Raw genomic sequence first — 26,877 nt, 5'->3', positions numbered from 1 at the left:
ATGGAGTCCCCAGTTGAGGTCATCTGGGGCACAGATGTAGAGGAAGAGGAGGGGGCCATTGAAATGGCCTGTCCGTAGAGGACACCCACAGGCAGTGCACGAGCCAGGTGTGAAAAGAGGTCGAGCACCTGAATGTGGTGCAGTATAATATCCAAATGAGTGAAGTCCATGGCATCATGGAGAGCTGCTTGCCTCCTCAATTACACCAACCAGTAGTGGAGACACTGCATCACATATAACCAAATCTGCCATAACTGCAGTTGTTGTCTGGGTGGAGGCATCTGAAAAGGTTTGCAGGACTGCAGAAGACAGACCAAGGACCGGATGATGTGCTGACTCCTCTATGTCCTACTCAGTTTCCTGTCTCAGTCCCATTTTTGCAGCTTACAGAGCTTACACATCCCCCTCAGAGCCCCCTCCTCATACTAAGGGCAGGTCATCAATGGCCTTCTCCTACTCAACACCAAACAACATCCAGACCTCAATTGAGGGCGCCGTGGTTTGTGCCCCCTCTGTGCCGATAAGCATGCACTTACACTGGTGTGAGAACATCAAATAAAATAGTACTAGACAGCCATAAGAAGTCACAAGCCAACTGTATCACTCAAACTCACGGCAACACCTCACTACACCTGTAATAGTTCAGTCTCATAAGGCAATGTGAAATGCAATGTTAAAATCATGACCCACCCAAATGTCAGCAGCCAACCTAGATCTGTGGCCATGGCAATACAGTACTGAAGCATTATTGTCTATGATAAATCATATATCTTGGCCCTATCCTTCACCCTATCACCAGCGTCAGCCATTCCATGCACACATGGCTTGGTTAGCACCCCATGGTGGCACACACTAATTCACAACTTGCCCACTCGGCCCATGTGGCCCTTTCCATTGTGACATTGCAACAATGAGGCAGCAAAGTATGTGATTTGTTTTGCAACATTCATGTACAGTTTCACATGTTCTCTTTGTCCCTTCATGCAACATCATCGATGAAATACTTACTGTGTAGTATTGTCTTCCCTGTGTGTACCTACCAGAAACTTGGAACCGGGCCTACAGGTCAAGTACATGGGCATGAAGTGCTGGATTCATTTTTTCCTAAATCGGGAGTTGGAATGTTTTAACCCAATAGCAGCCTGCCGGGTGCACCTCCATGGTGGATCCTGCCTCATAGGCCACCAGCCTTACACATTGATGGCAGCCATGATGTCTTTACAGAACCTATGATGAGCAGAGGCTCCAAGCTGCTTCCTCACAATGATGGGAAACTCATAAGTCAGGACCTGTTCACCCCGAATGCCGGCTTCAGTGACAGACAAGTTGACTGCCCTCAAACTCACCACCTTAAGGTGCTGAGTGAGATAGCAGTTATGGCGCTGGTGAGAATGATGGGGTGACAATAGGTCCTGACTGTGCCTTTTAAGAGGAGCTATGATGGTACTATGGAGGTATTGTAGTCCTAATGAAGCAGACGAGGTGACCACAGAGCATGCCAGGGAACTCACAGGAGAAGAGGCTGTGGAGGACAATCAGGCACTCTAAGACAGTAGAAGTGGTTAGCAACCAGTGACACACTACTAGGCAACAGGAGTTGTTGTTGCTGAGAGAAGAAAAAAATATGTAGGTAGAGTCACAAAATAGCTGAAGGCATGAGGACACAGGTGTCTTCAGAAGCTCCATTTGGCAGCAGAGTGAACACCTATGAGGAAAGTTCCTCTGCATATAAGTTCCATGCATCACGCAGTAAGCGCATTGGACATTATGAATAGGTTGTGTGTGCACAGATTGAATATGCTTTGCATTTTCCTAATGTGCACAGTCATGGTCGTGGAACGGAATTAGGATAATTATAATGATTTGTGATTTATATAGAACACGGAGTTGAGCGCTGAGTTCAGCGCAGTCCTGAAGCCTTGCAGTCCTTTCTCCTTCGCTACTGCTGCTGACAAGTGTGGGAGGACCCACTAAAGCATCAGTTCTTTCCGCGGAGCGGAAACACAGAGTTGAGCACTGAGTTCAGCGCAGTCCTGAAGCCTTGCAGTCCTTTCTCCTTCACTACTGCTGCTGACGAGTGTGGGAGGACCCACTAAAGCGTCAGTTCTTTCCGCAGAGTTGACCGCTGAGTTCAGCGCAGTCCTGCAGTCCTCGGCAGTCAGAGATGTCGGGGATGATGGGACCAGAGCCGGGTAGCAGCACTTTTTCTAGTGGAGCCCTGCTAATCCCTACAACCTCAGAGATTGAAGCCGACGGCCGCTGTCTACGAAGCCGCACGATGCAGCAGGAAAAAAAATCTCCCGCAAAGCGAGGTAAGACTCTGTCTACTTCTAGAGGTGACAGAAGCGACATCCAAGCTCCAACGCACCCCGTCCTTCTACCGTCAGAAGGGAGCATGGGTCCCACATCTCAGAGTACTCTTGCAACTTCTCGAACTTTTGGAGCTCTGGGATCTTTGGGAGCGACTTTTCTAGCTACAGACTCTAAGCCAGCCTTACCTGCCCTAACTGCCCTAACTGCTCCGTTGACTTCAACTACCGGAGGGGCCGAGGCGAGACCAGAGGTTGGAGCATGCAGAGTGACCAGCCCTGTCTAACAGCTCCTCCTCACATCTCTCCCTGGTCTTGGACGCCTGTCCAAGCACTGCATTTAGCCGTTGACTCTTTTAGAGATCCCACAGCCCTTCTTCCTGCTCACCAGATCTTCGCCTCAGTGAGGGGGTTTCCACCTGAGACCGTCGAAGGACGATCCCGGCTGGCCCCTGATCTGGCTGAGTGGAGGAGCTTTGGGGATGGCATTTCAATCAGCACTCAGAAGATGGCAGTTTTAGCCCAACAAGCGAATTGCACTAATAGCCAGCAAACTAATAAAACCGCCAAACAAGTACACTTGACCCACAGATCAGCAGAGAAACCTCTGAGTGAAACATTACAGAGGGGGGAAGCTTCAACAGCACCTAATGTCGTCACCTAAGGTGAATTTATCCACGACACAGATGAGCCTGCAAATCCATTAATTATTTTGAGCAGCAAAGTTTTCAGGGTGACGGCACAGTTAGACATGGATGCAGCGGCTGACCTCATCATGATCCCCCAAAACCACGAACAAAAGAAGCAATATCTGTAATACGGATCACATAGTGGGACTCAGCGCTGATTTTAGCGATTGATCCCACTTTTGATCTGACTACTTTTCACCCAAACCGCAAATGAAAGAAGCAATGTTAGTATGATTCCCCACAGAATACATGACTGAATCCAGGCTTTTAACTTTATATCCTATAGTGGTGGAACTCTGAAAATAAGAAGTTGTACAAAAGAGAAACTAAGAGACACACAGTCACCACACAGAAGTGTGCGGAGTATTGCCACATACCGGTTCACCGGGACCAAGGTTAGTCAAGTGTTAACTGTCAGACGTATACATAGAATGATTGTAGAAAGTAATAGAAACTAATGCAGATATCTGTATACATTGATTTTGCAGAAAAAAGACAGAAAAAATGGATATCCCCACCTGAAGAAGGGCGAACACATTGCCCGAAACACGTAGTGGAACCCATAGTTTAGAATCCTAAAAGCCTGCAAGAGGGCTTGTGTAAAACTGGGACAATAAACCAAGGATATCAAGACATTTTGAAACAATTTGACTACAAATGAATAAAGTATTGTTTGCTAAAGAATCATGATGTGATTAAAACTGTAATTGGGAAAAAAAACTATTATTGAAACAGGCATACACGAACAAGTTTGTATATGACAATATAATATGCAATGTGCCTATGATATACTGAATGAGATAACAGAAAATCTTTGTTACGAAAGAAATAAACACACACACAAGTTTGTGTTTTTTATAAAAGCAAGTTGTCATACATGTGAAGTTTATTGAACAATATTTGGCTGTCGTAGTGCAGCACAAAAGTGTGCATCTGTTATGTTTTCCGATACAACGGTCGACCATATACAATTCACTCAGCCTTCTAATAATCAATCAGACACAGGGCCTAAAAATCCTACCCACACCATGGGTGAACAGGATAAAGAGGTAGTTACGGCCGATCCATGTCCGGCGGTAACCCATGTGTGTCGTGAGGCTACCCAGTCTATTCGCCAGTCACCTCTTCAGGAAGGAGTCTCAGGGGCACAGATGAGTAGTTAACCATGGGTGAAAGTCCATCTCCATTGACCGGAATCGGCAATCACATTCCGGAGCAGGCCTTACGAAATGCTAAGTATGAACCTAAACAGCACAGGAGGGCCGACAGGGCCCCTAGCACAAAGCTCAGAGGTTGAGTACAGCTACTAAACCAAAACACCAGTATCTGCTTTTCCATCCAATCATTGTGCAGATTTTACCAGGACCCCGCTTAAAAATACAAGACTAAGCAAACTACCGGCAGAATCCCTAAAAGACTCCCAAAATAAGAAACTGGACCTAACAAGAATAATGTCAGCAATTACAATTGCTTTGGCACCATTCAGCAAGCTTCACAAAGCAATCAATGACTCATCAAAAGACAACACAACAATGCTTGCAGCGATGCTTTCAAAACTTGTCTTCGTTGAGGGCTATATAACTGCTATGGACACTAAAAACACTGAACAGCAAGCCCTTTGGGAACCCAAATTTGCACGTCTAGAAGCTAAACTAAATGGTAAGATGGCGATTAGACCAGATGTGGCAGTCGGCATTGGTAAAGCAACACAGACATCCATTGACAACCTTTCTTTTGGTATCGCTCCGATTTTCTATAATACAGCCCCGAATTTGACTCGATTAACAAGTCCACCATTCAACCAGAGCGTACCTGCTCCTCAACTAACTGTGAAATACGACCCTAGCACAAAACAGAATTTAGCCCTGTGACTGGCCTACACAGATCAGCCCTCTTCAAAAAATCCAAAGAGCTTAAAAGTTCAATCCTTGGGCAACGTTCCAACGCAATCGATCTCCAGTCTACCACCGGATCGACACGTCAACAACCTGGACGTGCAAGCGTCCCCATCCCCATCAAATCTCCTAGGTCGGCTGCAGAGTTTCTAGCATCAAGTGATCTAATGGACGTATCCCAACATTGGGAATCTGGTGGCAAAGCAGATGGAACATCGGAACGTAGCTGCTCGAAAGCTATTCCAGTAGACAGCTCCATTATCCATGAGACGACATCAGCAACCAGGCTGAGAACTAGCACCCAGTTTCCATTTGACAGCTCTTCACAGACTAAACCCACCCCCTGCATGAAGTCTGAGGGACGCCAACCTCTGGCGCATCTCCTGGCCACCAAACCTTGAGGCATAAGGCAACCGACTCGCCAGACCCACTTCAGGCACGTAAGCACAAGTCACCAGCGGCTAAATCATCAAACTCGACTTGCCATCCACGCCCAAAGCTGGCAGAAAAACCAATAAGGGAGATACGCCTATTCAAAATAGAACAAGCATTGTCAAAAAAAAGCTCAGAAGATCGGTGCTCAGAATCCTAGGAAAAATAGACAAACTGAGATCACTAAGATCAGAGGACTTTCTTCTAGTTGAGCCGTACCATAGGGACCAGAAAGCCAAAGCTTATCTTCATATTAAATCCGCTGCACTTCAAGATATTTCACTCGAAGTGTTCAGTGACCTCATTCATGCCGGTTTTAATCTTTTAGAACTTCCAGGGTCTCACCAGGATCCCCGTAAATCCAAGTCAAACAACTCTTGGATCAAAACCCATCATTACATATCAAAAACTGAAGTACATTACAATTCTAAGCGAAAAGATTCACTTTTAAGACCTCAAAAGCATAATTCCCAAAGAACAAACAGACATTACTCGGAAAGGTTGACTCCTATCACCCATCGTGCTTGGAACGAGAGTGAAAATAAAAGAAGCGATAGACAACCACTTGACAAAACCCGAGAACGTAAAAGGTTGACTAGTTTCCTAGCACCGCTGTCACATCGGGACGACGTGTAGTCAACAAAAGTTATTTCGCGATTTGACAACAAGTGCACTCAATCTAGATACCCATCGCCTGAACGTAGCTAGAATAGAATTCTGAAGGGACCATGAAATGGCTACAAGCTGCCCTAAACCCAAACTCTGCAAGATAGCAATCACAATTCAAAGACACCCTGAGGCCGGTGCCACCTTTGGCTAACCTCGAAGCCATCGCCAAAAAAACCTTAAACATGGGCTCATTGAGCACCAGAGGTCACGCCCATTTAATCGACCCAGAAAACCAAGATCTGGGGGCATTTGACATCTTGTGTCTCCAAGAAACATGGCTGGTGGAAAAACCCTCCTTAGTGGGCTTCTCTATTGAGATATTGCCCGCATCTAAGGGACTACTTTGTTGCCCCTCTGCCGGCTTACTGCTAGTGTTTCGTATGGGATCAGGGCTCATGATCCATAAAAAATTGGAAGAATCATACGGATTCCTCACTGTATTAACATCAAGGCGCCATCAAGACCCAAGCTCTAAACACTGGATTACGACACAGTTAGCCATCATCAATCTATATTGGAATCCTCAAAAAACATCTATAGTTAACTTCTGCAACTCAGTAGCAGATGTCATTGATAATATCTGCATCAATCAAGACATTACGCATACAATTATATGCAGTGACTTAAATGCCAACTGTATAAATTCCAGTGCTCCAACAAACAGTCAATCAATAATCTCCTCGGCAGAAGAAAGAGAAAAGTCTTGGATGCATCTAATGGATTCCTAAAATGTTCATAATGTTGCATGGCTCAAAGTTTGGCAACCAACGCTCCCGACAGGGGAACAGAATAACTCAAAAGCAACTCTTGATTACTTCTTCCTTTTCCATGGTTTGATCTCCGTCATAGAGTCGTTTGAGGTGACCACAATCTACTATGTCTTGGTCCTCTGCCTGTCCACAAAACAAAATCTACAGACCGAACGTGGAAGCAAACAGGCAACATACACGTCTTCATCTCACTGCATTGAACATAAAAGACCTTACGGAAAAATGCAGAAAAATACAGAATGGAAGCAACACATAATCTTTTCTCCGAAAATACATGGCTGCAAAAGTAGGAATAAAAGTCTCTCCTAAAATAAACCACACGTACAATAAATGTATGGTGGAAAAAAGAAAATTGTTAAGGAAACTGAAAAGAATCGCTATGACACAGAACACAGACAATGCTTGGTCCAATTGGCAGCAGGAGAAATAGATCTACAAATCTTGGTTGAAAAACTACAGATACAATCGTTACCAAAAAGACACTGAAATCATGCTTATGACACGTGGCACCAAGAGATCCCGCGATTTTTGGTCATTGATCAAAAAAACCTGGTTCCGCAATCGAGAACCATCTTGCCAATTCAGACCCAGAAGACAATGGGTAAAATTCTTCTCAGATCTGTTTGCCGTCCCCTCCATCCAAATGGCGACTCTTAAGCGGGACACACAAGCTCCTTGGATCGACTTAACATGCAAAGAAGACATAAGAGCAACAATAGCGAAACTTAAAAAATTAAGAGCACCGGACCCTGACAGCCTTACGAACACTGACTTAAAACAACAAACTGAGGAATGGGCCAATTTCATATCCGAAATTTTCAATGACTGTAGGAAAACAAAGCTAATCCTGAGTTCTTGGACACAAGCAGTAGTGTTTCCAATTTACAAGACGGGCAATAGAGAATATCCAGCCAATTATCACCCGATTGCCCTCCTTGATATCTTTGGGAACATTTTTTGACACTCTGCTACTCAAACATTTCCAAAATTGGGCTAGAACATCACCGAGCTCAGATCCATTTCAAACGGAATTCCAAAAAAATGGAAGTACTGCAATAAACATCCTATTGCTGAACATAATAAAATCAAACATCAAATAAGGCGCACTGAGTGTCTTTCTGGCCTTTTTAGACTTGTCGCAGGCTTTTGACAAAGTGGACAGACGTATCTTGTGGAGCAAACTGAAAGCGTGGAATTGTCCTTCCGAAATTCTTGAGCCGGTGAGCGCTCTCCATACGAATACCAACTTACGTATCCATCTGAATTGGCAAGGTTGCTTGTCAGACGTAATATCTGTGGAACGTGGGGTCAAGCAGGGCTGTCCATTAGCACCTGCCCTCTTCATCGCCTTTTTGGGTGATTACAAAGACTCAGAAATCTCAATGAGGGGCTTCCCCCCAAAATAGGAAAAATGTCGGTATTGCGTATCTTGTACGCTGACCATCTGATCCTATTAGATCAGATACACATCGGGCTTCAAAAACAGCTAACCAACCTGGCACAATACATGGAAGCAAACATTCTGTAAATCAATCGATCCAAGACAAAGATTCTAGAGTTGGAAAAACACCTGTCGAAGTCAAAAAACAAGTTAAATTGGTTCCTGGAAAGTACGAAAATTGAAGTGGTGTCCCACTTCATATACATTGGGGTGTTTATTGACGGTTCAGCAAAAGAGCAGAAAATGCAACAGGTTCTTTGGGAAAAAACAAGGAACCTAACAGCCCAAATGAGAGCCATCGTTAGGAAATACGGCAGATTTTCTCTTCTCCCGTCATCCAGTTTTACAAGGGAAAAGTGGTACCAACCTTAAATTACAGGATGGATGCCACCCTAAACATGCCAGCATCACTTTGGCCCAAATTCGAAGGCCACCTTTGGAAATCAGTTCTTGGCTTGCCAAACTCTGTGTCAATGACAGCAATCAGGCTCGAACTTTGTCTCCTGTCCCTCGCTACAACAGTGGAGCAGAGTGTGATGCTATTATACAGGAAAACCCTCTTGCCTAATAGCCTTACAATTTATAGAGTGATCGCTGAAGAGATCGAAAGCCATCACTGTAAAATACTTAACACATGGTTGGAGGACCAAAAAGCCAAATTAACCGACCTGGCATGTACAGAAGATGACCTGAAAACAAATCCACAAAGAGCCAAATTCAAAATAACATGTCATGACTGGATTACAACATCTGAAAAAGCAGAAGCCAACAAACTTTTAAAACATCTGCCAACAAATTTCAACATATTGAAAACGCCTTTGGCCTACTGCGTGAAATTCCCCGACAAACGACTGATGAAAACCTTGATGAGAGCCTGCTTAAATCTGCTTCCAACTCGTGAAATCCTATCCATCAGACTACAGACCAACATCAACGAATGCAGACTATACGAGGCTCTGAACCAAACAGAAACTATAAGACACCTTCTGATGCAGTGCCCTGGAATGAGACAAGCGCAAGCTGCATATTTGACTCCGCTATGTGTAGACCTGACCATTGCAGAAGAGGAAACATGGTGGAAGCAACTCACTGCCGGTGAAAACACAAAATGGACAATCGCTGCAGCGAAGCTGTTAGAAATCGCCCTAAAAAAGATCAAACCCATTTCGAATTTGTCTGACTAATACTGGGAATCCACGACTTCTACAAGCTGTGGCCCTTACATGTGGGTCATTGAACATTATCTTTAAGACTTATACTTTAGGACCGGGTCCTATTTGGATATATGCTTGGTTACATTTCATCGCCCCTTTCCATCGTTTGACTGCTTTTGCTTGTCTTTTTTCTTGTGTTTTCCCTGCTTTATTCATTTTGATTTTTTCTTTTCTTCTGCCGCGGTGAACGCGTTTGAAGCCTTTTGCCTCTGTGAAGGCTTGTCCTTCTCTTCCTTTTCATATAACCTTTCTTACAACCAACTTTGTTTTGAACACTTGGCAAAGAATTAACTGCAAACTATATTGAACTCTGTGATCCTCTGCAAAGACTCGGAACCACTGACATTGGCCCAGGCCTATTGACTTGAATCCTAGTTGTAGTAGCCTTTTCTAGATTGCCCTGTCTATAACTTGTTGGTGCTATTGATTTTTGATAACCTTGTCTTTCCTCCCCTTTCAAATTTCTGCAGTGCCATTTTGCTCAGACTTCATTTTGAGCTTAACTAGTCCAGAATTGATTGGGTGTTGTGCAGTATATTAAGATTGTGATTTGCTGCTGCTTTATGATAGTGAACTGTTGTCTAACTGACTGAATAAATTAATGTGTATTCTTTTACCAAGAAACCTTAAATTAGTATTTGTTTGAATCACTGCAATTCTTGTCCCTTGAGTAACTCTTGATACTGCTCACTTTACTCTTGAGATAATTCTGGCTGCTAAGCCATCACTACCACTTTTCTGTGTAGTACAGGCTTGTACCAAAGGTGAAATTGTACTTACACCTGTAGTCTTAATTGTGTGTGGTGTTTCCAAAGGGTACTGCACAGGATTCGTCTTAACATGAACCACAGAAAAGCAGCCATTGGTCATGTCCCAACACTCGACCCTCCTGGTGCCCACCCATCCCTTCCATTTCACCGTGCCTTTTCATTTTGTACCAGATCTCCGTTCTTCGACCGTCCTGGTGACCAGGAGCCTCTTGATATACTGGATTTTTGTTTTTTGGGATCAGGTGGACATTTTGGGGGTTTGATGACTAAGGTAATGTGGTCCTTCACTGTGTGACATAAATGGGTATTGGACTCTGAAAAATCAACCTATGGATGTATTTATTTTGCAGTCATTTAGTGACAGCAACCGACTCTGCTATTTCGCTTGCTGCAGCCTCCCACATCCAGATAAACATTAGGTTAACAAACAACGGATTGTATATGTGTTGTATGTTAGACACATTCCTCTAGGTATTCTAAGCAAATCTCCACTCTAATTTCAAATCTCTTTCCACATCTGCCACCCAACCACCCTGAGGAAACACAATGAGCCCTTGGAATTAATTCCTATTCCTTTTCCCTTCTATCGGTCACAGACCCTCATTGTATCACTGTGGAGGGTCGGTATTTGGTGGCGGTGGGGAGGGATTCACAACACAAACGCTGTACATCCATGCCAGGCTGAAAACGTCACTGCGTTTGCATAACTGTCGCTGTATAGAATCCAATAGAGGACTGATGTGGCACATGTAGGATTGTGTATATATGTGTAATGCAGGTTCTACTTGGGTGATGGTCACTGTCAACAATGAAGGTTGTTGTCCCACAAAGGTTAAGTGTATTTATTTGTATTTTTCACTATGGTCATGAGCTTTGTGTTTTTTCTGTACACCTCTGCAACATGCTGTTCGCAGTGTGTTTCCTCCTGATGTATCTGTGTTACTCTTGTTGATGCTAGTTGTTGATATGCTAGGTTAATTGGTGGGTGGTATGTTATGCTTACTTCTGTGACGTAATATGTGCATGCCATCCTCTGACATTTGAATTATCAATTAATTGCTGGATGATGCATGAGCATGCAAGACAGCATACTTTCACAAGCCACGAGGATGTCAGCATATACGTGCACTACAATATGTGATTTTTACAACTATCCCTTATGGTGAGGATTGCAGTGTTGTGCTGTTTGCAGGGGAAGTGAAGATGAAGAAGGGAAAAATGTATTTGTGTAGATAAGTGTCATGTGGCATTTTGGATCAAATGAGTTGATAGCAATAGGTGTGAGTCCCATATTATTGATGAGACGTGGACATTTCATGAGGTGCCACCTTGCTTTGAGGAAGCTATGGAGCACTTTCCAATCATTTGGAGAAGGACATCTTGAAGCAAGCAGAGACAAACATAACTTTGAAGCTGACGGGGGAGAGCTGTCTATTCTCATCAATTGGTATACTTGTTTGTTCCTTCAAATAGTTTATTTCTGCAGATTGTCATAAATGAATACAAATAAATACACATCTTGAAAATATAAATAAATACATGGGCCCGGAATTGGGCGCAGACAGAAATGGTTCAACGTCCGCGTGCCGAGAAGGACCCGGCGTGGGCTGTGGTGCAGAAAAAATTCTGCGCGCCGCACGCCTTCATGGATTTAAAGACTCATTACTACCTGTCGTGCAAGTAAAAACAAGTTGCGCGAGAAATGCCCACAACATGCCCCCAAGCACATCAAAAAGCAAGCAAAAGGACAAACACAGCACAAGCCTCCGCGCCACCCCTGGCCCACCATCCAGTACCCCTGTGAGAAGGCATGCCTCACCTCGCAAGCCCAGGCTGCATCCCAGTAAAAACACGGGTCCTCCCTCGCAAGCACAGGCAGCACCCCAGCGAAAATGTGGGTCCTACCATACAAAGCCAGGCTGCACCTTAATGAAAATGCAGTTCCTCCCTCACGAGCCCAGGCTGCACCCCAGCAAAATCATGCGCCTCACCTTGCAAGCCCAGGCTGCACCCCAGCAAAAACACGGGTCCTCCCTCGCAAGCCCAGGCTGCACCACAGCGAAAACACAGTTCCTCCCTTGCAAGGCCAGGCAGCACCCGAGTGAAAATGCAGGTCCTCCCTCGTAAGCACAGGCTGCACCCCAGCGAAAACACAGGTCCTGCCTCGCAAGCCCAGACTGCACCCCAGCAAAATTGTGTGTCTCACCTCGCAAGCACAGGCTGCACCCTCAAGACTGGACACCACCCCACAGCCCTCCTCACCTGTGACACCCCCCCCAGACAGCCCACTCCAGACTGGACACCCTCCACAGGCAGCCCACTTCAGACTGGACACCCCCCACAGGCAGGCCCATCCTAACTGGGTACCACCGCTAGCCCCCCACCAGTAACCCCCCCTGGCAGCCCACTCCAATCTGGACACCCCCCATAGGCAGCCCCTGTTCAGACTGGACACCCCCACGGGCAGGCCCCTCCTAATTGGGTACCACCCCTAGCCCCCTCACCTGTGACACCCCCCTGGCAGCCCCCTCTAGACTGGACACCCCACATAGGCAGCCCCTGTTCAGGATGGGCACTGCCCCAGAGTCCCCCTCACCTGTGACACTCCCCCAGGCAGCTCACTCCAGACTAGACACCCCCCCACAGGCAGCCCCTGTCCAGACTGGAGACCCCCCACAGGCAGCCCCTCCAGCCCCAGTCACCTATGACACCCCTCAGGCAGCCCACTCCAGACTGGACACCTCCTCGCAGGCAGCCCCCTGTCCAGACTGGGCACCACCCCCCCGAACCCATCACCTGTGACACCCCCCTAGGCAGCCCACTCCAGACTGGACACCCCCCACAGGCAGCCCTCTCCAGACTGGACGCCTCCACAGGCAGCCCACTCCAGACTGGACACCCACCACAGGCAGCCCCCGTCCAGACTGAACACCCCCCCAGGGATCGCCCTGACAGTCTCCCACAATACCAGTGCAATGCATGTCTGCAGCTCACCTGACCTCCCGTGGACTGACAGCACCATGAAGTGCAACAGCAACATGTACACTGTAAATACAACAAACTGGAAGCATCAGAGGACCATCCATGAGTGGAGCATTTGCACACGCACCCTTCAAGGCCATAATCAGCCACCCCCATACACATGTGACAAGTGAATGCAAATCCATGTGCATGTTGTTCATGGCACATTGTCAAGGCATAAAAGCAAGGCATAAAAGCACAGTAACTGAATGTGTGCCAACAATAGAAACAATCCTACCAAAAGATGTTGCAGCATACACAAACAATGGCCAGGCATCTCACAGCATGAGCATCAGTGACCTGGGTGGAATGGGTTGCAAAATACCTGTCAGGGAACAATCACATGAAAGGGCCATGAATGGGTGATGTTAGGGCAGTCAGAGAGCATGACTCACAGAGTCTGGGAAATTGTGCTGCCACTCTGGAAGAGTAAACATGCTATACTACTGCATTCATTCCAGTGTTAAAGGTTGAGCGACACAAAAGAGAAGGCAGTGTGTGACTGCACATGCTGGTGGGTGTGTCTGCACAACATGGGTTTTACACAGCAATGCCAAAGAAACCTGCTATTAACGTGACCATGGAATTCCTCCACAGTGAGCACAAAGCTCTCCACCCCAACCACACTGCTGCCAAACACACAGTTATGCTGCACAGGTAAATGCTAATGAAAACATAAAGTGCAGAACCAGTCGTTTTATGGACCCACCCCCGCATGTCAGGCACATGTCCATCCTACCATCCGCAACCATCTGCAACCATTCCAGCAACAATAACACACAGCATGCACACCACAAGACACATGACTTACAATGGAGAGATGCACCACAAGACACATGACTTGCAATGGCTGAAAATAGAACTATCAAAGATGCCAACACACAAATGAACTGAATGAAGCATAGAATGGAACAAGCAGAATGATGTATTGGACATAAATATGTACAAAAATAAATGGGAAATCAAGCTCAAAGTAGTCCAGGGATATGAAAACAAAAACAATATCCTGTGCCTAAACAACTATATACAATAAAAACTGGGAAGAAAAGTCTTCAAAGTCTGGGAAAAATAATAAATAAAGGAAACCTACACGGAAATAACTATGTACAAAGGCAGCATGCTCGTCCTCCTCCTCTCCACTCGCACTGAGCCTTTCCACCAGGGCTGAGTCCAGCGCCACATCTTCACCCCTCAGACAGGCCTCCGTTGTTGCCTGGAGGGCTTGCAAACTCTCTGCCATTTGTGTCTCTATGCCTCGGGCATCTCTACAAGTGGCTTCCAGGATGGCATCCACTTCCTTGCCCGACGCAGCACAATTTCAGCCCTGGCCATCAGTACCCTCACTTCCCGAGCCCGCTGCGTCTCTGCCCCAATCTGTCCTTCCTATCCTCGGAACATGGAAGACATCCTGTCCCTCAGGTCCACCTGAGCCTCCTGTCTCAAAATTCATACCTGTCTCCTTTCGGTGCTCTGCCCTGAAACAAATAGCCTCCTCCTCGTTGCCACCTGCTTCCACAGGGGCGGGTGCCTGCTATGTGGATACGCCCTCCGAGCTGAAGATGATGCTCGGGGACATACGGCACCTGCACTGCTCATGGGCGCCTGCTGTCCCTCCATTGCGTGTGTGCCTGTCAGTGCCTGGGTAGGCACGGTGACCACCCCAGCTGATGCGCCTTGGACTCCCAAATCGGGCAGGGATGTGGTCTCCAGCAGACGGGGCATTGTTGTTCGGATTGGTGCACAGGGGCCGCTGGTGGTATCTGAGCCAGAACGCACCCCAGAGGATGACTGGCGCACAAATGAGGAAGACGAAGAGGTGGTCATAGCAGTGAACATCCCAAGGAGGACACCACAGAACAGGCATGTTGCAAGCCAGCCGATGAGGCAGTATTGCTCACTATGATGATGTGCAAGCAGACTACGAGTAGCCTGCACATCATCCTGAATGACAGCTGTCCGCCTCACGGCAGGCACATACTGCTGCATCTGATTGCCCAGGGACTAGATTTTGCACAGGCACCTCCACGGTGGCCTGCAAAGCCTCATGCCCCTAGGACAGGACTACAGTAGGCAAGCCCAACTCAACAACCCCATCTGACCCCATGGGCTGGGCTGCAATGGGCACCTCCTCCCCCCTTCCCTTGCCGTCAACCTGGATAACCCCGGAGCGGCTTCCGTCAAGGGATGGCCCCTGTGTGGCATCACCTATCCCAAACACTGCTCCCACCTTCACCTTCTTGGACTCAGAGCCATCAGCTATGCCCAATGTCAATGGCGCAGCCACATTGCTCACCGAAGATGAGCTGTCATGGGGGCATGGCTGGGGTCTGCCCCTCTGCCTGGTGGAGGCATCCCTGCATCCATGGTCCACAGCACTGCTACCACCCTCTACATTTTTTTATTTATTTTTATTTTTATTTATTTATTTGTTAGGCGCCGAAAGCCCACAGGCATCGGGGCGCTCCAAAAAGACAAGTACATAACATACAGTATCAGAAAATTCTAAAATGAGACACTTGGCATAGCCAAGACATAGGGGAGATGTCATAGAACTGGGGGCTACCTTTATTTGAATAAGATCATTTTCAACTTCTTTCTGAAGGTGAGGGGGTTGGGTTCCAATCTCAAATTCAGAGGGAGTTTGTTCCAGCTGGCGGCTGCACGGTTGGGAAATGCTCTTCCCAATCTCTTTGCTTACTTATGTGGGTTCACTATAATGAGCACATGGGCTTCTGATCTCAATGTTCCGGTAGGAGTGTAGCTGACAATTTTTGATTTCAGATAGACCGGAGCTTTGCCATACAGGCACTTGTGTGTCAGAGTTAGCGATTTAAACAAGATACGGTCTTCGACCTTCAGCCAGTGTAGCTCACGCCTTGCTTTGCTGATTCATCAGATGCAACTGTGGAAAAGGAGACACAAAACAGAAACATCAGAGTACTGCACCAACTATGGTGTGGCATCACCAACATTCACATGAACATGACTTGTCAAGGGAACAACCATAAAACTCCTCACCCATACACATGGACATGCAATCCACATCGATGCAGACACTTGCCTGGCCATCACTCCACACAATCACATCAAGCTACTTGGCACTGTCACAATCAATCAATTATGTATGCTATACACACATGCACCATTTGCACATGCACATGTGCGCATGCCACAGCAACAAGCAAATACACATGTCATGCACACACATCCGCTGAGAGACCCCAAGCTGTGCAATGACCAATCACATCAGAGTCCCGCGAACTGCAATGCCTATGTGACTAAGACAGGCATCCAAATGCACGTGTTGCATCCAGGCATGAGTGATGCCCAGTCACACATTCCCATTTTTGGCACATACACATTAACATCATGCATGCACATGACGCGAGCAACAATACTTCAACTGTCACACTTGTCAACCTGGCACGTCTCAGACACAAGTAACATTGCATGTGCATGGTCTGAAATCTAGCACTACTACACACAATGCAAATGATAGCACATTTAATATATATATAGGTCTGAATGCACACATGGAGAGCAATGGCTGGGGAATGCACACATACTTAAGTCTCAGAAACATATTTGCTGCAAGCCTAAGAGGGTCACTGCCAACATGCTGGTACATGCGCAAAGCACATGCACCATAGAGCATTACACCACATGGCTACTCACCAGTCAACTCCAGATGTTCACGTAACTCGCAGACCTGGGTGTGCAGCACCAGGTAGAACTTCTCCAGGACCCGCATGTTGTTAGCCGACATATGGCACCAGCGCCCATGATACACCTCCACGGTGGCACCATCCTGGGCATAGTGCAGGGCCTTGCTGTGGGTCCTGAATTTCAGGTCCTCCCAGCGCTTGTGCATGGTCTTGAAGGTGCAGGGTGCCGCTGCCTCTGCGTTGATGGCATCCATTATCCCGTCCCAGATCTGCTGACATCCTTCCTTGCCGCGTTGCATCATAGGGTTGAAGAGGGCATCATAATGCTCCAGGACCTTCTACATAAGGATGTCAACATCCCTGGTGGTGAAGTTGACAGCCCTCTGCCTTGCTGCCACTCGGCTGCCACGCTGGTCAGAGGATGATGGTGCTAACATGGCAACTCCTGAGGCAGGTTTGGGTGAGCAAGGTGGTCCTGGAGCTGGGCTGTGGAGCGGTGGTGGTGGAATGGCACAGTGGGAGTCCAATGAAGCAGCTGAGATGGTCACAGGGCCAAAGAGAGAAGCACAGGCAATGGCTTGACAGCAGCCACTCCAAATGCAGTGCAGGTGGGCAGCAGGCACACACACTGTACAAGCATCAACAGATGGCTAAATTGGAGGCAGCACAGAGCAGTAAGAGGCAGGTACAATGGCACAGAGGCAGGAGCGTGGCTCTTCTGTGTCTCACAATGTAGGCAGCTGGAAACAGAGTGAAGGGACTTTGCTCGTAAAAAAGGGAAAAAGCGTGGACACGTTAAATCCGAGGAAAGGCCCACACCGTGTAACTTACATGACATGTGCTGCATGCAGGCGTTCAGCATGCCATATTCAGGGATACATTAGTACATGTAGAAGCAACTCTGAATGTGCGTGCAAAGGGGAGGAGACGGACGAGTGGAGGACTGCGTATTTTGGGGTGCCACTCAATCCGTTCACTTCAGGGACCGTACAAACTTCTTATTTTGGTGGTGGAGTTGCCTCCGCGCATACACGCATCTACTTTTGAATTTTTGTGAGGCTAATGGTGACTCGTGTATGCATTTTTCTCAACTTTGTGTGCCCCTGTGTATCATGTTCCTCTCTTTTTACCTTTCTGGTAGCTTTCTGAGGTTCGTGTTCACATTTTTTGTGTTGCTGGGTGCAACTGCGTATCGCACACCACTTTTTTCTTTGTCTGGAAGCTATCTTGGTCGTACACAACTATTATTTGTTTGGGGTGCCTGTACGTTATGCATACCATATTTCTCACACCTGGGGTACATTAGAGCCTTGCTGGACCACAGAACTAAGTCTTAACTTAACTAACTTAGACTGGCCCCTCACTCAAATTGCCCAGGACAATTGCTTGGTGTGCCTTCCATTTTTCCCTTGCACCTGGAACATGAGTGGAAAGGCCCCAAGAGGGAAAGGGGGCAGACTTGTCCGGGGCCAGGGACTTCCTGCGGAAGAAGTTGCCTAAGCCCCAAGGCTTTAGGTCTGTGCTGTGGAAGCAGCTGCCAATCCCCAAGGGTTTAGGGATGTGCTGCGGAAGGAGCTGCCCAAGCCCCAAGGGTTCAGAAGCATGCTGCGGCAGCAGCAGCCTCAGCCCAAAAGGGTAAGGTACATGCTGCAGAAGCAGCTGCCCCAGCCAAAAAGGATAAGCGGTGTGCTGTGGAAGCAGCTGCTCCAGCCCAAAAGGGTAAGGTATGTGCTGCGGAAGCAGCTGTCCCAGCTAAAAAGGGTAAAGGTCATGCTGCGGAGGCAGCTGCACCAGCCCCAGGGGGTAATGCCAATGCCGCTGGCCATTCGTGGTCTGGAATCTGGACCCCAGAGCGGTCCCAGCTACACAGGGGTGGCAACAAAATCTTTTGGCAAGAAGGCAAAGCCTGCACAGCAGGAACAGGCTCAACCCCATGACACGGCACAGGACACTGGCACATTGAGGAAGAAGAACGTCCAAGACGAAGAACTCAAGATCTTCATGCACTATGTGGCTGTTCACCACCATGAAATGTGCCACCAACCGGGGAGCACACTAACACCTGCTCATCGTATGGTGCATTGCCAGCATGTCACAGAGGAGATCAATGCTTTAGGGCTTGAGAAGCACACTGCTGCACAGGTTGTGAAGCACTGGAATGACCTCACCTGTTGCACCAAGTGCAAGCTGAGTGCCAACCTAGCCTCTGCTCTGGCAACTGGAGGGGGGTCACCAGAGGAGGAGGATCAGATTGAGCATGAAGGCTAAGAGGCAATTCATTCTATTGGAGTAGGTGCAAGGCGTGGGAGGCCTGGAAAATTACAAGGACACGTCCAGTGACTGACCAAGATTGTGCATCTTGAGGACGTGAGGTGAAGCATCAACAAGATATATAATTGTGGTGCACATCTGGCTGCATTTGAATGACTGCACCGGGTGAACCATGTTGTGGTGTACTGACTCCTGTCCAGTGTACACAAGAGTGGATACAAACCATGTGTTATATATCAGTTGAACATGGCCATGTGACAGTACTCATCCCCCACCAGCATACCTCCACAACATCTGCAACATGATTATACAACTTGCACTCTTGTTAGCTGCATCCTTGATGTCAGTAACTCTGCTCTGCTAGACACGTGCTTGTGTCCAAAATACGAGTTACACTTCATGCCCTGCAGGGTATAGTATCTCTTTTCACACATGTATGTAGCTATCTCTAACTTTTACCTTTCAGTTTCCAACACTCTTGCTATTCTTGCCCCTCTTATGAGGGTACGACTGTAGCCGACCAAAAAGTGCAACTCTTGGTACGCCTCCAAGCTGTCTGCCCTTAAACACAAGTGCAGGGCAGACAAACGGAAATGGGATTCCTTAGACACACCCTCTAACAAACCCCTCCTTCAAAGGCAGTACAGACTCTGCATCTGCACCAAGAAAAGAGTCTTTATCCAAGCCTGCATCTCTGTGGCATCCAATAACACGCCCAAACTTTTCAAAGTCGGCAAGGAACTAGCCAATCCTACCGCAGCCTCCTCCGCGATTGCACCCACCCAGGCCCTTTGCTCAGCCTTGGCTGCACACTTCACCTCTAAAATACAGGATATCCTATTGTTAGAGAGAAATTCTCAAGAATGTGCTAATTTCCCTTACCTTTTGAGACCCCCAGCAACTTTGCTGGATTTCTAGGATTTGATTTTTTACCTGGGAAGAGTGTGAGCTTTTTTCCCACTCTTCCATGTCATAGGTTATGGAGTTAAAAAACAACTCCATAGGCATCATCTTGTTCTGTGTGACACACATCACCTTCAGTGCAGTGGCACAGGGGTGTCTTTTAGACTTCCCAAGGTTTGAACCTTCTCTGGGACCGACTAATGTCTCCCAGAGCATGTAATGTTAAATTGACTCTACTAGTCTCTTTAAATGTACAGACCCAGCACACACTATCTTCCTATAGAATGCTGGAGGGGTTGCCTAGCATCCCCTGAGTCAAAACACTCATGTAACAGTCAAATGTTACCCTTTCCTACATGAAATGTCTGGTGGCAGTGGTTTAGATCAAACTACCATGATTTTTCCCGACCGCGAACAATGGTAGCAAAAAATTGGGTCAGCCACGTTTTTCAAAATGGCGCCCAAGACCTATCTGTAAAAACAGACTCCGGTCAACTTTTTTTACCATTTCTTTTTAGAAAGGTCCTTTTTGTGTTTGTCTCTGTGCGCCAACTCAGGTTTGGTCCCTTTGTTCTTTGGCATTTGGCGGGCTTCAGTGATGAAGCCCTCCTCTGGCGCCTGAGTGTCTGGAGTGGACAGGATGTGAGGGCGGTGCCCTAAACTCCCTGTGCTTAGTCTCAAAGGAGACCTGAATGCACTCTGACGTGATTGGCTGGGTGGCTGTCTGGCACGGACAGCCAGTCTTGTCTGTGAGTGACAGCCAGGCTGGAATGAATGGGGGAAAACTGTTTAAAAACAGGTCTCTGGGACTTGGAAAGCAGAGTCGACCACTGGAATGAAAGAGCCGAAGACGAGCTGAAGGAAGATGACTGCTGCAACTTCTGGATGACCAGTGAAGCCCTGCTGCAGGTCCGAATTGCCTGAAACTCCATTGACGGGGAAGCCCTTCAAGGTTAACTTCTTCCCTTGAGTTTGGTGGGAACAACCAACTTGCAAGCCGCCTGGACACTGTCCCCTCCTGGTCGAATTTTCTGCAGAGTGCTGTGGAAAACTGGATAGCAAGTGTGAAGGATACCAGTTTGTGGTCTTAAAAGGCACTCACACCTTAAATTGATGTTTTGCCAAGCTTGTGGCCTCTTCCCTGGGCAGTGCAGGAACCTCCCGACGTCCTCCTTCTTGTCCCCACGACTGAAGCTCAGGAACAGCGAGATCTGCTCGAACTGCCAGGAACAACTGCCTCACCTACAGCTCTTCTTCACTTCAAAGGTACTGTGCAAACGCGGTCCGGAAATCTTTTCGGCCACAGTGTAAGTTTGTGAAACTTTCCCAACTTCGAAGGCTTTTCCTTCCCTAAACCAACATCTAATTTTTCGTCTGACCAAATTCTTCTAAGATCCGTGGCAAAGACCTAGCCGTTTACTACTGAAACTGTGCTATCCTATACAAAGACTCTGAACCATTGACTTTGGCTAAGGCCTATGAACTAAATTGCTGATTGTAGTTAATTGAAACCCTTTGCCCTATCTATGAAAGTATCTGTGCCTCATTTCTTATAACCTTTTCTTTTTACCCTTTTTTAAAGTAACTGAAGTGCCATTTTGCTCCCTATTCAGGGGAGCTGAACTTGTTCAGTAACTTATTGGTTGTGTATTTGTAGTATATTAGTATATGATATTGAGCTGTTCTTGCTAGTGTACTGTTTTCCAAATGACTGTGTAAATAAATGTATCTTCTTTTACTAAGAAACCTTGAGTGAGTGTTTGTTTGAATCACTGTATTTGTTGGTCCTTTATGTAACTTGTTCTACTGCTCACTTTACTCTTGAGATAAGCCTGACTGCTCAGCCACTGCTACCACATTATTGTGTAGTACAGGCTTGTATCAAAGGTGAAATTGTACTGACACTTGTAGTCTTAATTGCATGAAGTGTTCCCCAAGGATACTGCATGTGATTCTTCCTAACACCTATCCTCCCTCTCTTCCTCACCACCTCATGCACCAACATCTCTTTTACCGCCCTTGGCCACTCCCACCCCTGCCCTTCCTCTCTCTTCTCTCTCCCCTGTCACACATGAGGTGGTCACTAGACATGTCCGATCTATGAAAGCCTCCTCCAAACAGGTGGACCCCTGTCCCTCCAAAACCATCAAGGACAACATTACTCTCTCACCCCAGCCTTGGCTGACCTCTGTAACCTCTCCTTCGCCACTGGAGTTTTCCCCACAGCTCTTAAGCACTCCCTTGTGCACCCTCTCCTCAAAAAACCTTCTTCTGACCCTTTCATTCTTACACACTATCGCCCAATCTCTATCACTTCTTTCCTGAGAAAACTGCTGGGGAATGTGGCTATTTCTCAGCATACCCCCCACAATGAATCTGCTGGTTGCTTCCATGACCACCAGTTTGGCATCAGAGCATCCAGAGACATGGAAACTGCTCTTCTGGACACCTGTGAAGATCTACTCTCAAATCTTGATTCTAACTCTCCCTCTGTCCTCATTCTTCTTGACCTGTCCTCTGCCTTTGATTCAGTGAACCACAACACCCTGATTGCACGTCTCTGTGATACCCTTGGCATTACCAATCAGACCCAGGCATGGCTAACCTCCTTTCTCTCTGACCGTCCATCCCAGGTGGAACTGGGGACCTTTCTCTCCCCTATCGCTCTCTCTGCATGCGGTGTCCCTAGCGATCCAACCTATACCCCTCGCTGTTCAATGACTACATGGCCCCCCCTGGCCCCTATGATAGCTACCTTCACCTACAACTTTCAGTGTTACGCAGATGACACGCAGCTCTCCTTTAGGCCACCCTCAGCCTCTTCCTCTTCCTCACTCATACCTGACTGTGTATGCTATTAACCCGTGGTGTGCTGCAAATGACCTCTGCCTCAACCCTGTAAGACAGAGATTGTCCTCATTAGGACCCCTGCTCCCACCTTCCCTCTTTCTCTCTGGCCGGCCTCCCTTGGCCCTGCGCCTTCACCTACCCTAAAAATGAAATGTCTTACCTTTATATGATGAGAGAGGAGAGAGAACTGATGAAGACATGGTAGCTTCAGGGGGCAGTGATGCAAGGTAAATGGCAAGGAGGATCCTAGCTCAGCTCTTGGTTTAGTGGGAAACAGGCCATCCTGTGGCAGGCTTGTGCTATCTGAAGTACAGGTAAGTCTAATAACCACTGATAATATGCAGCATTACCTACATATTGGAATGACAATTGGCTAAAACTGAATGGGGACAAGACAGAGGTCATGGTGGTGTACCCTCCTTGTGGTCCCAATTCTGTTTCTCTCTCTTCTACCCCAATCTGGTCTCTAGTCTTTTGACCCATAGAGTTGGGTCCTTGCCCCAAGCCAGTTTCTGAGGTAAAAAAAACCTTGCCTTTATATTCTCGGCCTCCTGTCTAAAGGTGCTCAGGTTGGGGCTCTTTGCAGAGCTGGGTTTTTTCAAGTCAAAGTCCTACGCAAAGTCTTGCTGTTCCTTCCTACCCAGCTCAGGCCTGTTGTAATGGCTGCTCTAAATAATCTTCACGCAACTAATGACCTTCTTGCCTTTCATCATTTGCTAAAAACCTATCTGTTCTAATAGTTATGACAGCTGGCCTTAATTACTGGACTTCTTTTTAGCTTGACAAATGCCACTAACATAACATAACATAACATACTGGCCATCCCAACAAAAGGAATATGAAGAAAACACATGTCAGGGTAAACGCACAGTTTATGGGCATGGCTGTCCTTACCTTATTACTAAAGACGGGGAAGAGGAAGTTGTTGCTGGAATTGAGAACATGTTGGTAAATGATCTTCCTGAAACCACTGGTGGTTACATAATCAGTCCAAGAAAAGGTCAGGTGGTAGAGGTGATATCAATTTATTAAGCTGTTCTCACTGCTGTAAACCACCAAGTCACACAACTGATGATCATCACTGATTCTGATTATGAGCAAAATGGGTTGGTGGAGCACCTGATTACTTGGGGGAAAGTGTGACATGTTTTGTGCAAATAAAACATCTTTTAAAACATGGTAGATTGATCCAGACTACAGGTGATCTGGTGGCATTTAATGCGGTAACCACATATTGGAAAATGATCAAACACATTTCCAGAATAGAGGGACCTTATAAAATGATTTGGCTGATCAATTGGGCAAAATAGAAACTCTACAGGGAGACACCCCCTGGGAGAAATGTAGGTCAAACTCGCACTGACAACACACTTTCAGCTAGTCAGTGGAGTAAAGATGCTCCTGATGCAGGCTTGATTACTTAAAAAAAAGATATTATTAAGTGTAAAGAGCAGTAGAAATCACTTGGCACAATGACCCTAGCCCACCTAACAAAACTCTCTTCGCAAACACTTCCCACCTTTACAGACAATCCATTCACAAAGCTACAGCGTCACATACAACAACAGAATCTCCAAAGCAACATCCAGCTCACGTGAACTCTTTGCCATCCTGCGTGAGCTGGAAACCATGTCCATCCGCCCCTAGCACCTTCCACAAAAATAACACATGGTGCAATGCCCTTCAGGACACCCTCACTAACATAATCACACTCATACAGCAAACGATTACAGCAAAACAAGTCAAAACCACAACCCCCCTCGCCACGCCGCCTACAAAACTCAGGGACTTCCCCCTCAAGTTCCAACCCATCAGCAACCGCACCCTCAAAAACATCATCAAAGTCCTCAAACCATACCATTGCAAAAGAGACTCCTGTCCAGCCCCCATTGCCAAGAACCGCACCGAGTCCCATATCCCCCTTATCACATCCATCATCAACTCTTCTTTTGCCTCCTGCACTGCCCCACTGCCCTTCAAAGAATATTGGGTATCCCCCATCCTCAAGAAACCCTCTCTTGACCCCTCCATTCCCACTAGCTACTGTACTATGACCACTGCCCCCTTACTGCTCAAGATCATCAACAGTGTTCATGATCATCAACTACCTGCAAATCCAGGACTTCCTTGAGTCTCACCACATCCTAGGCTCCCACCAGTCTGGGTTCCAGCCCAAACATGATACTGAAACTGCATTACTAGATCTCAAAAAAGAGCCTGATGCTGCCAATGATCAAGCCAACATCTATCTACTGATGCTCCTAGACCTCTCTGCCCATTTGGCTTGGTCAACCATAACACGCTATGCCACCACCACACATCCTCAGTACAATTCTCATTGGATACTTCGAAGTGGGTCACCTCCTACCTCACTGAAAGGACCTCCAGAGTATTTGCTGGAGAAGCCTTGGCGTACCTGACCCCCATAGCCTGTGGCATCCCTTAAGGCTCCTGCATCTCCATGACACTATACAACATATACACCAAGCCTCTCTTTGACCATCTCGACTCGCTAGGGGTTTCTTATACCAACTATGCGGATGACACCCACATCCTCATCCCTCTCTCAGGCAATCACACACAACACTCACTCAATGTCAACCTCCTCTACGAAACAATCCAAATCTGGATGGCCACACACTGTCTCTGTCTCAATGATGAGAAGACTGGGCTCCTTCTTGTAGGCCCCCAGCAAGACCAGCAAAGCTCCATCACTACAAATCCTTCACAATCCATGGCCACATCATTCTGGTTACCACTGCTGTAAAAACCCTCAGCGTCTATCTGGACTCCACCTTCAACATGACTCATCAAACAAACTACATCTCCTTAACATCAGGCTATGCCACTAAGCTCATCAGAGCCAGCAGACATTTTCTCTCCTCCAAAAAACAGCTAGAAGTGTCTTGTGCTCGTATTTGCTCCAAAATTGACTATTGCAATTCTCTGTTCTTCGGCACCTCTGCCAAAAACCTATGCAAGCTTAAATCTATCCAAAACACTGCTCTGAGAGCAGCTCTTGACATCGGGAAGCATGACCACATATCCGAATCTAGGCGATCCGCCCACTGGCTTCTGTTGGGATGGAAATGAGCCTATCTCACCCCCCTAGACACTTCCAAGTTAGGCAAACCCAAAATGAGTCGCCATAACCTTCAAGGTGGAGTAGACCCCGCCCCACGGTACATACAAAGGCCCTGTAGTGCATAGAAGTAGGTGAATAAAGCTAGCCATATCGCTGCCCCATGACTGCATTTTGTATTAGGCCCAGAAAAGACACGCTGATGGCCTACAATGCTTGCATCCCGAGTTCACACAGAGTTGCCAAGCTACCGGCACACCAGGCTGGCTCTACACAAACCCTGTTACCACGGAAGTCCATTTCCCTCTTGTCCATCCAGTGTTGCAAATATCTAGTATCGCTTCCAAGAATGGGCCCTGCGAAGAGCGTGAGACAGTACCTGGCAACGCGTGGCATCCATCCATATCCACTAAACTGCCATTGGGCCTCTGTCCCCCAACCAGCCAGGCTGGAGCTGGCCACATTTTCCTGACCTGACCCTCAGACCCCAACCTCCCCAATGTGCCCACCACAGATCTAAAGCCTGCACACCTATATATCTCTCCAATAGCAATGCATGTCTCCTGTAACATGAGGTACCAGGAAGGGTAACTCACAGATCAATCTCCAGGGGGGAAACCTTGGGTGCGGGAACTGCAGTATTAATGAAGTCCTGAATGAAGGGGTGAGGATAACTGTATTTTATCCTCCCCATCAGCCCTTTCCTGTGACTCCCAGGTGCCGGCCATAATGGATGAATAAGCATTTTCTGCTGTTTTGCTTAGATTAGTTATGTTGTATTTAATGTTTGCCCTGATCTTCAACACGAGGATGAGCCCAACTGACCCACGTGCGCCAAGATCTATGGGGAAGAACCAGCCAATTAGCGCCTGGCATACCCTATGGAGCAGGCCAGT

The sequence above is a fragment of the Ambystoma mexicanum genome, chromosome 1p (genome assembly GCF_040938575.1).
Source record: "Ambystoma mexicanum isolate Mex_15411 chromosome 1p, UKY_AmexF1_1, whole genome shotgun sequence".
Taxonomy (NCBI): domain Eukaryota; kingdom Metazoa; phylum Chordata; class Amphibia; order Caudata; family Ambystomatidae; genus Ambystoma; species Ambystoma mexicanum.
This window is presented reverse-complemented; position numbering follows the sequence as displayed.